Source organism: Bradysia coprophila, unplaced genomic scaffold (genome assembly GCF_014529535.1).
Source record: "Bradysia coprophila strain Holo2 unplaced genomic scaffold, BU_Bcop_v1 contig_358, whole genome shotgun sequence".
NCBI lineage: Eukaryota > Metazoa > Arthropoda > Insecta > Diptera > Sciaridae > Bradysia > Bradysia coprophila.
This window is the reverse complement of record NW_023503616.1, coordinates 4,464,988-4,479,831: the sequence shown is the minus strand read 5'-3', so window position 1 is coordinate 4,479,831 and position 14,844 is coordinate 4,464,988. Positions and strand designations below refer to the sequence as shown.

Here is a 14,844-nt window from a genome sequence, read left to right as displayed (position 1 = left end):
CAATCTTTTTTCGCTTCATTTCACTAATATAGAAAATACAACGTCACAGATTGATTGTGTTTACAATCGGTGTATACAAATATATAGGATCATTTACATATGTGTAACATCCTGTAATCGATTATGTTTTCTCATGCAAAACATTTACCTTTCACATGTAAATTAGAATCACATAAAGCTTCACTCACAATACTAATTGACGCTATATCATGTAACATTTAGTTGCTTCCTGTTTTCTACTCAGCAAATTTTCACCCGAAATGTAATTACACGTTGCTTTGAACGGTAATTCCTTCCACCACTCCTTAAATTTCGCATGATAGGGAAGGACATTTCACTTCGGTTTGATAAATTAACGTACCAGCAAAATTTTAGCGCATTCAACACAAAATTTTCACGGTTTCTCGGAAATTTTGTTATTGCAAATTTGCGGAATTTCAGAGACAAAAAAGTTTCGCTTTCTGGCTAACAATGAAACTGTTACGAAGTTAGTGTGATCACCACATTGTTACTGTGATAAAATATACGTTCATGCCAAAGTAATTATTAAAAAGTTCACAGTTTCGTACCTAAATAAAACTCTTAAATGTTGGTTTCCTACTGCGACATTTACAACATTCATTTAACGTCACGGTATTACGGCATTGTGTTAATGGCATATTTGTGCAAAATAAACATTACGTTGAGCTTTAATATTGCAATAACGCAATATCTATGTCATTTTTAAGCAGTTTACGCTGAATTTGTCTTGCTGCAGACTGCATCTGATATGTGACAAGGTTTTCCGTTCGAATGTGTTTGAAACACATTGTTCTGGATGTAAAACAACTAAATTCATGTCAAGAAAGAAATTACGGCAGAATGTCATGAATGCCTCCCGCTTTTAAAATGGTACAATCAAGATTAATGTTTGTCGTTAAAAACAGTAAACACAAGAGACACACTTTGTTCGCGAAGCTTTTCCATCGAAAATAGTTTATAAATTTATCACTTAACAACTTCAATGTGTCGATGAATTTACGTGGAGCATAATAATCTTCCATCAATGAGACAATTGTTCACACCGAAGCTATATTTTCCAATAAATTTTCGATATATTCATTCCATGCATTCCTTGTTATGCACAGCTCCAATCCATTTTGCCTATTTGATTATCATCAATTGCATAAATGTACTGCAATGCGATGTACACAAGTGGGCAGAGCATCTTATTGTTGAATATACAACTGACACCAATTTTGCAGTTTCAGTCGTCGAAAGGGAGCAATCACATTACACAATTTAAAAGCTTTTTACGTAATTGACACTTTTTGCGCTGGTAGAGATGGAATCATTTATTTCAATTGTAGAAGGGTAAAATTATGTTGTCATTTCTTTTTGACTTGTACATGCCTGTGTATACCTGTACTACAAAGACATATACATTTGTACATGGCCGAAGTTTTAGAGCTGTCAATTGGTTATTACTGTTTCTGCTTCAAAGAAATGAAAAAGGAAGATAAGGACTTAGGGGCTAAAGTTTTCACATCGAAGTTGTGTAAGAACTTATATGGGAGATAAAGAGCTTACAACTGGAAAGTTTTTTTTTTATCTTATTCAAATAAGGAAATATTTTCAAGAAAGAAAAACATTTTCCAGGTGATTTATGAATAAGTTGACAGTGTTCTACGTGGCTTTTTTTAATAGAAAAAATGTTTGGTAATTTTTAAAGGATGACACTCAACTTTTTCGTAAATGTCTTAACCGTAAATGTCCGAACTGTTTTCAATTTAATAAGTGACACGAAAAGATAAAGCCGAATGTACTCTAACAATATTAAATTTACCCAACATTTTTGGAAGATGGCAAGCAACATTTCATCGTCACTGTCACTTATTCAATAATCGGATATTTTCTATATTGAATGGAACCGTACTGTAACTTTGATTAAATCTAATAGCAATATATCTTGTCTGTCTCTTGTTCCGAAGTACGGTAAAAGGTCCAAGGTTATTATCTGCTGATATTACTCATATTGCCAGGGTCTTAAACTTTGACATGATGTATGTGTATAGTATGCATATTTCAGATCATACCAAGCATAATTTTTAAATTAGATGAACTTTTCAGTTGTTACCATTTCAATCAAATATAGCAATATGTGTTAATCCATCCATATATTTCAAATAAGGATTGGTATTTCAGTTGAATGAGTTTTCATTCGACACGTAAACTGATTTTATTTGTTGTTCGCAATCGTATATTAATGTGAACGAGATAAGATTAATGTTACACGGATCACTAAATAAAATGTTTTATTTACTTCGACTCGGATGCCATGGCATATCGTGACCGAGTATTTTCTTTATGAAGCTAATCGAAAATCTTTTATTTCCATATCGGATGGCGGATAGAGTTTCCGCCGGTACATTTTCTACTTAATATTCAATGTTCATAGGTGACGGTGAATTATGAATAGAAATGCATTTCTGTAATCTCTTTTGTGATTCTGAGCAGCATCTCGTATTCTCCTATTACTGTATTTCTGAATAAATGGATTATAATAAATCTGATGAGACAAGTAATGTGTACATTGTTGTACCTATGTGCTAAGCATCCATTCTTTTAATAAAAAAATGTATTTTCAACGTAAAGTCCATGCAAATAGTAAACAATGAACCACAGATCTGGGGTTAGCAACTACGTTCAAAGCGAATATTTCCCAAAAGAATTGTGTAATTTTCTACACACCCAGCCACAATGAATACCTTTTTTCTGTTTAATATTACCCTTACAGTACGTAGCGGCGGCGATAACAATTTGTTAAGCACATTCTTACAAATAACAATATCTTCGTCTGACATAAATTACCTTTATGATTCACATAACTAACCTTTAAATGTATGAGATAATAGAAAATAAATAGTGACTGTACTTTATGTATGGTTGTTCTATGAAACGCATGCATATTATCGTCAAGTATATTTATGTTCGAAAATTAGATATTGAATATTGGAAGTTGCGTGTTCAGAACCAACCCTTCGTGAATTATTAAACCACTCATATAATATGAATTAACCGCAAATTGAGCTGTGACACGTTGTGACATCATTAAGTCGTAAATAGTATATTGTATGTTGATTAGTTTCTCCTGTGCAATCAGGTTAATGGAAGATGAAGAATTGTGGTTTCAACGATATATGATGTGACGGTAATATATAGCTTGATATTTCCACAATGTGTCACGCGAAATATGATTTATGTTAACTCGATCCCGAAGTTTTGATTTGTAACCTAAGGCTAGTGCTGAGCCGTTAACTTACGTAATTTATTTTAAAGTTACGTATTTGTGAGCAAGCTTTTTTTTTAACTTCCACTCTACGAACGAGAAGTCAGATTTTATTTACTATCTGAAATAACTTTATTGATTCTTATACCAAAAAAATGCGCTTATTATTGCCGGAGGGGAGCTTACTTCTATTATCACAAAATAGATCGCTCAGATCTGTTTCCACAAATCTACCGACATATTTCTTACATAAGCGAATGGTTCCATTTTCATTTGATATTCAATATTATTTGACACGTATAGGTACTTGATGCTATTTGATAAAGCTTCGGCTCAGTTCAAATGTAAATATATCTTTTATAGAAGCCTGCCTGATATACACATCGAACGCCGCAAGCCATAATATACAAGTAAATATTATGAATAAATAAAAAAAAATCAATTTTGTCAGTAAATGATGACTGAGGTCGTGTTATATTTTTATTGTAACGATTGAGACTCATTCCTATCGTCTTCTATTTTATAACGATGAGAGATGGTCTTGCTATATAAAATATTTGATAAATGCACACGTAGGTGGTATCCTTGAAAATTTCATAAAATGCTGGGTTTATCAGGTATGCTCTAAACAATTTCGCATTATTGGCAGAATTACACATGGATATCGTAAAAAAGTTCTAAACGACCAACATGAAGGTACTAACTTTTCTGGTATACGTTTGGAATCATTATTTTTTATGCTGATCCAACTCAATAGCATCAACAAAGAACACAATTTATAACTGCCATTCACAAGCAGATTATTTGTTTTTTTAAAGGGATCGGAACTTTTTTTTTCTTTATTTTATTATATTTGGACGTCAAACGGATCTAAAAAAAATAAAAATGTAGAAACGACTAAACAATTCATTGTACCGGCTCTTATATAATTCCATACTTCAAATTACATTCAGAATATAAATTTAGACATTGCATCAATTCCGAAATAATTTTTATACCACACGGTAAATACATTTTCATGATTAAAACAAGGTCCGCAAAATGTTTTTTTGTGTAATCTCGGCACCAAGGGTATTTCGTAATCCCTTCAACAAAAAATCTAAATGAGCACGTCGTATTCTTCTCATGAATTGATGCCTACGCCTACGCACGAAATGACAAAGTTACATTCAGAAATGATTTAACTTCTGTGTTTTTCTGTACATAAATTTTTAATACATGCGAAATGTAGGCAAATATGTTCAAATATGTGCAAAATAACGATGATAATAAACCTACCCTCTCATTGCGTGTGCCATAACTCTGCTTGTCTATATGCCTAAATTTGAATGTTTAATGGGTTAAATCATAATTGACTTAAAATTATTTTATGACGCGTCATTTATAATTTAGTAATCATTCGGAAGATAACGACAATGCCGGAGGATAATTACAATTAACTCGGAACCATTACCGTTTTGCCAACGAAAATTCCATCTGATGGAAAACAATTAAACCGAAAATAATTGAATAAAACTGAGCTACAATGTAGCCATTAACTTCGGATAATGTGTTGTTCATTCGTTCCTTCGTTATAATTAATCCAATCGCAATATTCTTGATATGTTTTCTCAAATGTCTTGTGACTGTGAATACACCAATTTTTCCATCCAAACAAATAAATAAAAGCCAGGAAAAATCTTCCAAGGCAAATAAACAGATATATGACCAACATAAATAAATCATTAAATTCGCAATGAAAATAAATTTTAATTTGATTAATTTTTGGAGAATAGACTCGTGTGTATCGTGAACACAGCCTTGAACATATTCTTTCGTCACAATAATTCATTCAAGAAAATCTCAATATTTCATTTTTATGCTAGCACACAGAGAAAACTTAAACGAAAAAACGACCACAACGGCGATTTACGTAAATGATTTATGTTTTGCGGCTATGACCATTTATGTATCTCCAGTCCTTTGACAGAATGGATTATCTGTTATTCCTTGTATCATTCCACTAACAATGTAATGCAATAAGGGTTAACTTTATGAATCCCACTTGGTTATTACGTCTGATGTTGTTAATAAAAATATATCGAATGTGCCAATAAATGTGGTATTACGAAGAAGATGGGTGATGACTTTTTATGTTTTTTACCGTTTAGCATAATATTCGGGGAAATCAAACTTTACTGTTTGGGTGGTACTATTTCATAATTTCGATATAAAAAATACTAAAATCGTGAAGCCAAAAATAGAAAAAAATCTCCTCAACGACACTTTTACTACCACTTTTTCTAAACAAAAAATGTAAAATGGGATTTTAGGATAGAATACGACACGACCATTTTTTTATACGCATATTTTACTCGCTTTTACGAAAATAAAGCCAATGGAGGGTCTATGTCTATTGTCTATGCCAAATAAAAAATGAAAACACACGCTTGATTGCTCCGAAATTCCGTCTGAATCTTACATGAGAAATAGTAGTAAATTGGGGACTTAATGTGGGTGATTTTATGAATGTAAAGACTTTCCGAGCGAAAATATATTTCACTCAACTTGCAAATTTCGGTCGTAGCACCAGTGTCGTTTAAAAAAGATTTTTCTCATTTGAATTTCATTGGTACTAAAAGCGTCGTATAAAATGTAAAATAGTTCATTAAATTGTAGAATTATCAAGTTTTGAAATATTCCGAACGATTAATTTTCACTTTTAAGTCTCACCTAAGTAAAAGATGATGAGAAACAGACAACAATTTGAATACGCTGGTGTGTTTTTCTTCATGCAATCTGGTAGATATTATTAGCTTTTAATTTGTTCATTGAAGTCAACCTAAGCTGTAATGAAAGTGTAAAATTTAATTTGAGCATCAGCTGAAAGAGTATTTATTCTTAGCTGTTAAGTATTTTTTCATTGTCTTTTTCTGTTGGAAATTTTTTTTATGTCGCGTCATCGGTATATATATACAAACAACGATCAGAAGTCATTAATTCAGTGGGTGCTGCGGGAATTCGCACTCAGATACACAGAATGGTACAAAGAATTTTCGGCTAATACTTTCAACATCTAATTCCAGCCTTATGTAAAAAACCACGAAATCAATGCTGATTCTTTGCCAATTAAGTATAACGACGCTGTTGACGATAACTCGAAAAATTAAAACAAAGTTTTGTGTTAAAATTTAATTAATATTCCTGTCCGCGTAACTAGCGCTTTTGGCAATTGATTTAGTGGAATTAACATACACTTTCTATGACTGTAATTAGATCTACTTAAAATCACAAATTCTTTGTGTCTGTTTGGCTATCTGTGACCGAATTCCCGCAGCTTCCGTGTAGATGGAATATTTTCTGAGAATCGAATTTCAATATGAATTCCAATTTTGAGTTCATGATACACCGCACAAATGACAAAAATAAAACTTGACGCAAATTTGCATGGAAATCGAAAATCAACACGAACATTTTCATTGCCAAATTAAAAACTTTTTTACTGATGAAGTTAAATTCAACAAAAAAAAAATTATTCCTTGTCAATTGATGACACAACAGGGTAAGGTACACTCGATGGTACTTTCACTTTGTTATAAAATTAATTCATTGACGGCTTTTTACGTTTTTCAATTGCCGGTACTTCAACGATTTTTACTACGATTTCAGCAGAAAACTCAAACAGAATTCGTTCAAATCTTTTAACGATCATTTTTGTTGTAAAATTACCGTGCTTGAACAGGCCGGTTGATTTTACTGTTTTTTTCCATCAATAACATGCTATCACGATCGCTGTTATTGTTTGCAATTTTGCAGGTAGATTATATAGGTTTCTGCTATATGTACTTGACGTATAATGCTTGACTGGTGATTTATGTCTTTCGATTTAACGTGTTGGTAGAATACGATTTTTTTTCATGTTTTACACCTTGTACATACACGAACTAATAATAAATGGGGGTTCCTAGGACATCGTACACCTATGAACCCAAAACCCATAATACATAAAATATTATTTATGAGCTTCTCTATGTTGATGAAAAACATTCCTACATCTGTTTTTCTCAACATGCTTTATGGATTTTAATATAAACGAGTAATGCGCTTTAAAATCTAAAAGAATTTGTCTTCGTCTCAGAAATCATATATCAAATGTTGCAATATTGGAGTGAAAATTTATTTTTATTAAAAAGCATTGCGAAGAAGAAAAAAGTATAATCGTAAAACAGACGCATGTAGAAAGGATGTATATATATAGAAAAATATATTGCGAGGCGCCAATGTAAGACTTCCAAAAAGAAAGGCGAGAGATATAAAAATGGGTTAATTTAATAAGATATTGAAAGTCTTCTCAGTTTTATTTTATGTGCACACAATGTTCGACTTAAACGATGTCTTCGATTTTTTTATATCAAACACAATTTTTTTTTTCTCCTGTCAACACTTTAAGGATAATACATTGTGTATGTGCCACATTACTGTATCCTATAATACTCAATTTCAGAGAAGCTTTGACAGATGATATATAATTTAGTTGGGATGTGTGTTTCTGAATACTTGAGTGTAAAGAACTTTGTCTATGAAGAATGTTTTTATCGAATAACAGACATACTTGAGATATTGATTTTGATATTCAATATAGTTTGGAAAGAGAGAGAGAGAGAGAGAGAGAGAGAGAGAGATTTATTCTAATGTGTTTTCTCTGCCAATATATCTATACTTTTGATAAATTTAAATGCTAAGATATTTAAAAATGGACAAGAAATCTCAACTCTTCATACGACGTACTTGCGAAACGACTTATAATATTCCAAATGCTTCAATCAATTTTATTCAACTTATTTCCTATTGTATTTCCATCTCAATATAAATGCAAATAGCATCCTCCAACTCTGCAAACTTGATCTTTTCCGCTCCGCATAGATTAAATAACCAAAAAAAATCAATCAAAAAACCATTTAGACGGCTTGGCGAAATGTTAAGGAAAAGAAGAAAATTATTCGTTTAATCTCATTTTAAGCAGCTTTAACTCGTCTGTGATTATTCCATAAATATAAATCTGGTACAAAGAATAATATCCTTTTTCCTGTTTGTTCGAGCAATTTATTAAGGAAATCACACAATTTCCCATGAGACAATCATTTTCGTTTTTTTAAATGGTCTTTATTAATCAACTTTTATTTCATGTACAGAAATATCCTCCAGTTTCCACGTTAAAAAATTTAAATTAAAAAAAAGCCCAGAGCTTTGCCAAGCGTACTTTTTGTACACATTATAAATGAGTTCATTTAAAGGTGGAAGACAGCGTAAATTTAATGTATGTATAGCGTCAAGAAATGAGCGAAAGAACGACGGAAGCTAGTCCCTAACATGTTTATAAAGAAAGTCAATTTAATTTTCGTAAAATACTCCCGCAAATTTATTCATTTCCATGATATAGTGAAATTTTTTGTTTGTTATCTAAATTCATTTTGAAATGAATATTCATACTAATATAAAGACTGAATTTAAATAAAAAGGATATACCGTTCGGTTGCTCGAAATCAAAGCAAATATCACCGGAGTACCAGACAAAAACACATTTGTAATGGAAAGAAAACTGAGGCAAGTTTACTTGTTGAAATACGTTTAACTGTTGACATGACAGGTGTTCTTATCTTACTGGCCACGGTTCAATAAGCATTCCCATGCCATGCAGTTGATATTGCAGACACAATGTGTCTGACACATATGAAAATTATGTAGATACGATGTATGTCTGAACAGTGACTTATTATACTCCATATCTGAAAGCCACAGTGAAAGGATTTAAATAATATTAAGTCTGAGGGTATGAACATCATGGTAGATCTTCCTATCTAAATTGTTTTGAAATGTCTAACATGCTTGGTTCAATATTTAATAACTTTTCTGTATCTGATGTCACATCTCCAGACCTGAAATTCTTCACATCTTCATTTAGTTACCAAAGTTGGTGAAAACGAGAGAATAATGTCGGGTATACTCAAAGTTACTCGACATTAATCAGATTAACATTAAGCATAGAATATGTTTCTAGTTTGTCAGCCAACCTACACGCTAATTATTTGCCAAGAATTTGTCTTTGTATTTTCACCCCGAAATTTGTAACATTTGAATTAGATATCTGAATTTCAAATTAGATTTAGCACACACAAAGTAAACTATCGCTCTGCTAAGCTACAGACTATGAAATTACATTCAACTAACCGCACTGGAATTATTGAAACAATATGCGTTGTTGTTCTTTTGATGTATGTATACGAAAATTACTAAGTGGATGTGTTATGTTAAAGCATTTTTCTGGTTATCTACGGTAGAATACCTAGAGGTAATGTTCGCGGAATAATATTGTAATAGAAAAGCTTTTCAATGTTCCACTCACGTTCATGATATATAATATCGAAATGTCTGAAAACGCCAACATGTTATCAGAAGCTGTGGTGTGATTTATGCGAGAAAAAAAAGGAATCGAAAATAAGGAATTGTTGAATTTTTCATCAACTTTTTTTTTAGTTTTTACTCACTGGTAGTTAGTTTACTTCAGTTTTTTGAAACTACGAAAGCTTACCTTACTAATTTATTAGAAATATAAGTCATAATGCTACAATAGCCTCATATTTAATCCTGTAACTGTTAAAGTTTCATTGAAAGAATGGGGATTAGAAACCAAAACAAGTTACTTGTCTATTACCTGAAATAGCAAACAAAGGTCGCATTAAACTTTATATCCTTCCATTGCACTGCACATTTTGAATATAAGATTATGTTCAACTTGATCCGAAATTGGATACTGTTTCTAGATAAATAAAGAAAACTCTGCTTTTATTTTACAATTTACGCCCACATCATCCAAAGTGAGCGTACGTATATGGTGTATCGAAGTTGAACATTTTCTGCTTTTAAAAATACGAGACAAAAAGCTTCAGTGTTTGCATTTTTATGCTCGTACACATTTACTCAACTTTTATTTCCAACCTCGTGTTCATTATGTTTTCTATTATTGCTTTTCTTTCATTCTTTTTCTTATTATACGAAAGCAATACAACTTTCTACCAGAGGTAAATATTTTCTTATGGGATGCGACTCGAAAGTAACTTACAATGAACATAAAATGTCTACAAAAGAAATGTACCGCAGACATATTTTCCATGGTTATGACTGCAGTGTGCGTAAACTTTTTCAACAAGAGTTTTCGATAAATTAGAATCATTGTACCACATTTGATATTTCTAGACGAAAGTAGTTAAAATGAACATTAATTTGTTTACAGGTCTATCGCGTACACATACTTATGCAGAAATTACGAGTAGTTAATTGCACTATAAATCTCGGCACTTCCTTGAACAATTGCCAGAAAATTCAGGCGATTATACGTAGACGTAAAACACTCGAAATTAAACATCAACGATCTATCGTAAAAAACTGTTTGATATTTAAAATCGATTTTCAAGCCATAAAAATAATTTGGTAATTTGCTAGCTCGCTAATTTCCAGAGAATTTGTACTGTTTCTTATTTATTTCTTGTGGAAGCTGTGCGAATTTATGGTATGTTATAGATGCCGACAGGAATTCCAGCTGTTTTTGTTGTTTTTATAAAAGTCATGAATTGAGTCGGCTAATCGGTAATTAAGTTTAGAAATCGGACCAGGGCTGGATTAAGACTTGGGCGCCACTGGGCTATTTCATTTCCAGCGCTAAATATAGATACATCGTTGAAATTTCCAGCGCCAGTTTTCGCCAGTTTTATCCAGCGCCAGGGGGCTAAGCCACTATAGCCCATCGTGTTTATACGGCTCTGAATTGGACTAACCTTACTTTTTTTTAATTTTGTCAATAACTATTCCTTCTTGGTGTTAGAACGAGTGGGTGGCAGATACGTTGTTTGTATTAATTACAATTCCATTAACTCGAAAACATTAGTTTTGTAAAACTTTAATTTTTATCTTTCTCGCTCTGTCTCACTAGCAATACTTATCTTTCCATCTATATGTCTTCTGAGAAAAGATTTTACTTCTTAGTGGTGAAAATTCAATTCAATTTTTAATTCAAATATAAAATGAGTAAAGCTGTTATTGCCACTTGTTCAGCAATTTGACCAGACACCTAGTCTGAGCATTAGACAAATTGCAGACAGTTAAGTATTTATATTTTGATATTGTTTTCGAGATCTACATTCAGAAATATGATAAACCTTTCAGCATAAAATGTTTATTTATTGAATTTCCAGAAAATTTCATTGGAATTCCTTGTTGAGCTCGGTAATTTTATTTCCTTTTGTTTACCAAGGGAAAAGTTGGAATCTAGTCAAACGAACCGATAGCTACAGCTATAAAGTAAATACATCTACTTTTATTACTTTTATTGATGAATTTGAAAGCAAAACAAATCGTTAAATGGACTGAACGTTTGTTTATAACAACATTTTCTAAAAATACAATTTCAGTTGCGGTTGTGCTTTAAAGATTCAAGTGATTTTAATCGAAAAATTTAAATTGCTAATTAAATTTTATATTGTTTAAGCAACAAAAACCTTCGCTTTAAATCAATTAAAAGTATTTATCATTAGTATTATTACCGAAAGCTCTTTGGATCCTTTTTACTAATCTGATTAATTACAAGTTCTTGTATGTTATTCGGGCGACGATAATCTTTTTAATGAAAATGGGAAAAGAACATTTTTTTGGGGAAAAAAGTTATTTGAAAGCAAGTGAATCACTAATTATATATTACGTTGGATCCGTTGGATGTTGATTTCAGGATTTTTTTTTTTGATTGTATAGCAGAAAGCGATGCTGGTGTTTTCTTTTTATTAATTAAGAGGGTTGAAATCGTAAAGTTTCGTATAAAATTGATGGGGATAGGTAATTTAGTATACACTCGAATTTCGAAACTTTTGTCAAGAAATTTCCTCTCGTTAGGCAAATTTCATAATTGATTTTAATAATAGCAAAGCCAACAATTAATAAATTTGTTAGTATTTTTCGCTTTTCATAAATAAATCGAAATATTCGTACAGAATCACTTCGGTTACTCGCTACGAAACGGCATTATACTTGCTAATTTATGTACACGCGATAATAAATTTAAATTATGTTTTTAGTTACAAAGTAAATTTTGATTCATTTACACTTGATTTAAGGCTGTCGGTAAGGGGTTCTCATAGTATTGACTAAAATGGCAATCCACTAATAATAAAAGGTTTCTCGCAGCACCAAATTTCTCAGTGAATAGCGAGATAGTAATTGATATGATGAATGGATATTCATTCAATTTTTCCTCGAATTTGTTAAGTCCAAAATTGTTCAAGAGTTGAAGTTCATCAAATTATATCTAGGTTTATTGCCGCTTCCATATATAAACTCCATCTAAGTCTATTTGTCTTCAGAAACATTTCTCCGAACTGTAACTACTGACAAAAGAACAAATCACCAAAATATGCTTACAACATTGGTACGCAAAACCCACAAGTTTCATCAACAACAAAGTCTTTAAACCCATTTATTTCGAACCAAAATCTTAGTCCACATTATAAGATATTCCAATCAGACAACAGTCAACGAAAATTGTCAAAACTTTTATCGTGCAGTTGGATTAGTATCCATTAAATGTGTTTTATCGATTTCGGTTCAATATTTTCTCCTTTGAAGAGCGGCTAAATTAAGATATTTTCTTGGGTTCCGCATATATAGACGGAATAGATATCGGTATATATAATGAATATCGATAGAGATGACATCAAAGTCGTTTTTCAAGCATCCTTAACTCATGCAGGCTCCATTATTCTCTATGAACTGATAAATCGAGGGGACAAAGGAATTTATTCAATCAAATTTCTCGTTCGTAGATGAGTATTTATAAAGTATAACTAAACCTTAGACAATATGAAATATATAAAACGTTGTCCTGTGCTATGAATTATTCGTAAAAAATCAACTGAAAATAATATGAAAAACTCGACAATGTTTATCGATTGTTGAGAAATTAATCTAATAATCGGGATACCGTACCCCGTGAATAATATTTTCCCATGTCTTTTCTCTCGTGTGTATCAATGTCGAAAGAATTTACTTAAATGGAACAGGTGGAGTATGATCGACATTCCTCTAATTTGATTTTTTTTATTCAGGAGGTGCGTTCCTTCCTTTTTGAATATTTTAAATTCGTTTTCATTAGTCACTTGCGTACACACAAAGCACCGTAAATGTTGGACTCGACTTTGAATAATGTATTTGATAATTAGATTGGTGGGTAAACGTAATTCCCATTTCGTGGTTATGAATATTTCAAACGTCCCGGATAGAAGCTGTTTTAACAAACTACGCACTACGTGAATACTAAATTAACGTTTACATTGAATTTATAAGTAAAATTATCGTATCTCCGACACGAATACATATGCGGTTTGATTCGGAAAAGCTGTAAATTATCTCAGCACAGGTACAGAATTGGATATTGGATTACATCTCAAGACAGTGTTTGTTAACAATATTTGAGCGTTATCATTTAATATTCACTTCATTTTGCATCCGAAAACTTTGATTAATACTTGAATTATTTAAATCAGGTAATGCTAGAGATTAAACGTTGCCAAGTGGAATATCAAATAATTCTTGCTTCTATAGAATATGTAGTGGTGTTTCAGACTTAAGTTTAAAAAGTTTACAACAACTTTTATATAAAATTTATGACCAAACTCATAGTATTACTTACAATCTTTTCTTATGGTCCTTCATGACATAAATACATGTAGCGTGACACTTTAGGAATCAAGAAAATGTCGATAACCGTTATCACAGTTTAACCAAAATTTATTGCCAGTCGATCTATAGAAAAGAAATGATGAAGCCAAAACAATAAAAGAGGAAAAAGGATTTATTAGTTTACGAATGCGACACAGAGAAATAAACTCACATTGTTGTTCGTGCTAGTTTAGCAAATTTGGCAAATCACTAGTCTTAGCAAATCACTTGCAAATTCCGTCATCAGTGATTTTGTTCGAAACAGTCGATATTATGAATTGAACGCTAGCCAATTTTTGTAGAACATAATGAATGAGTGGCACGTGGTCGGATTATAGATGAAAATGGTTAGGCATGGATTCAGAAGAAAATGTTTGAGTAGTGAATCACAGCAAACTTATTATATTTAGTCATCGTAGTAGTTTCAGTCTAAATTTTTTAATGTAAATTCTACATTGTTTCACATTGATATTTGGTTTTAAAATTAGGAGTTTCTCTCGAACAAATGTCCCAGGATCCTGAAGCATCCGATACGAAATTGTTACGTTCTTTAACATGCGTTACCGTAATTCTTTTCGTAATCTTCGTAATCATATATGATAAAAAAAAACTTCGTTGTATCTGAAAATCAACATTTTATATTTCACGAAAAAAATGGTTTTATCGATTTTGTACATAGCTCAGTTCCACTGCTACCAAGCACGCGGATGTATGTGATTTTTTTATAGTCGTTTCATAATGCGTAAAGCTGGTAGGATTAATATAGGATAAAAGTAGTGAACAATAATGGGCGATAAAATTTTTAAAATCCAATAATGTCAACATTGTGCTTTATT

The 14,844-nt window shown here is 31.7% G+C and overlaps 1 protein-coding gene across 2 annotated transcripts in view; it reads left to right on the top strand.

Annotated features, from left to right (window-relative positions):
* Positions 1–14,844, top strand: part of LOC119081358 (UDP-N-acetylglucosamine--peptide N-acetylglucosaminyltransferase 110 kDa subunit) — a 37,092-nt gene that overhangs the window by 16,240 nt on the left and 6,008 nt on the right. The gene's annotated exons all lie outside the window — the stretch shown is intronic.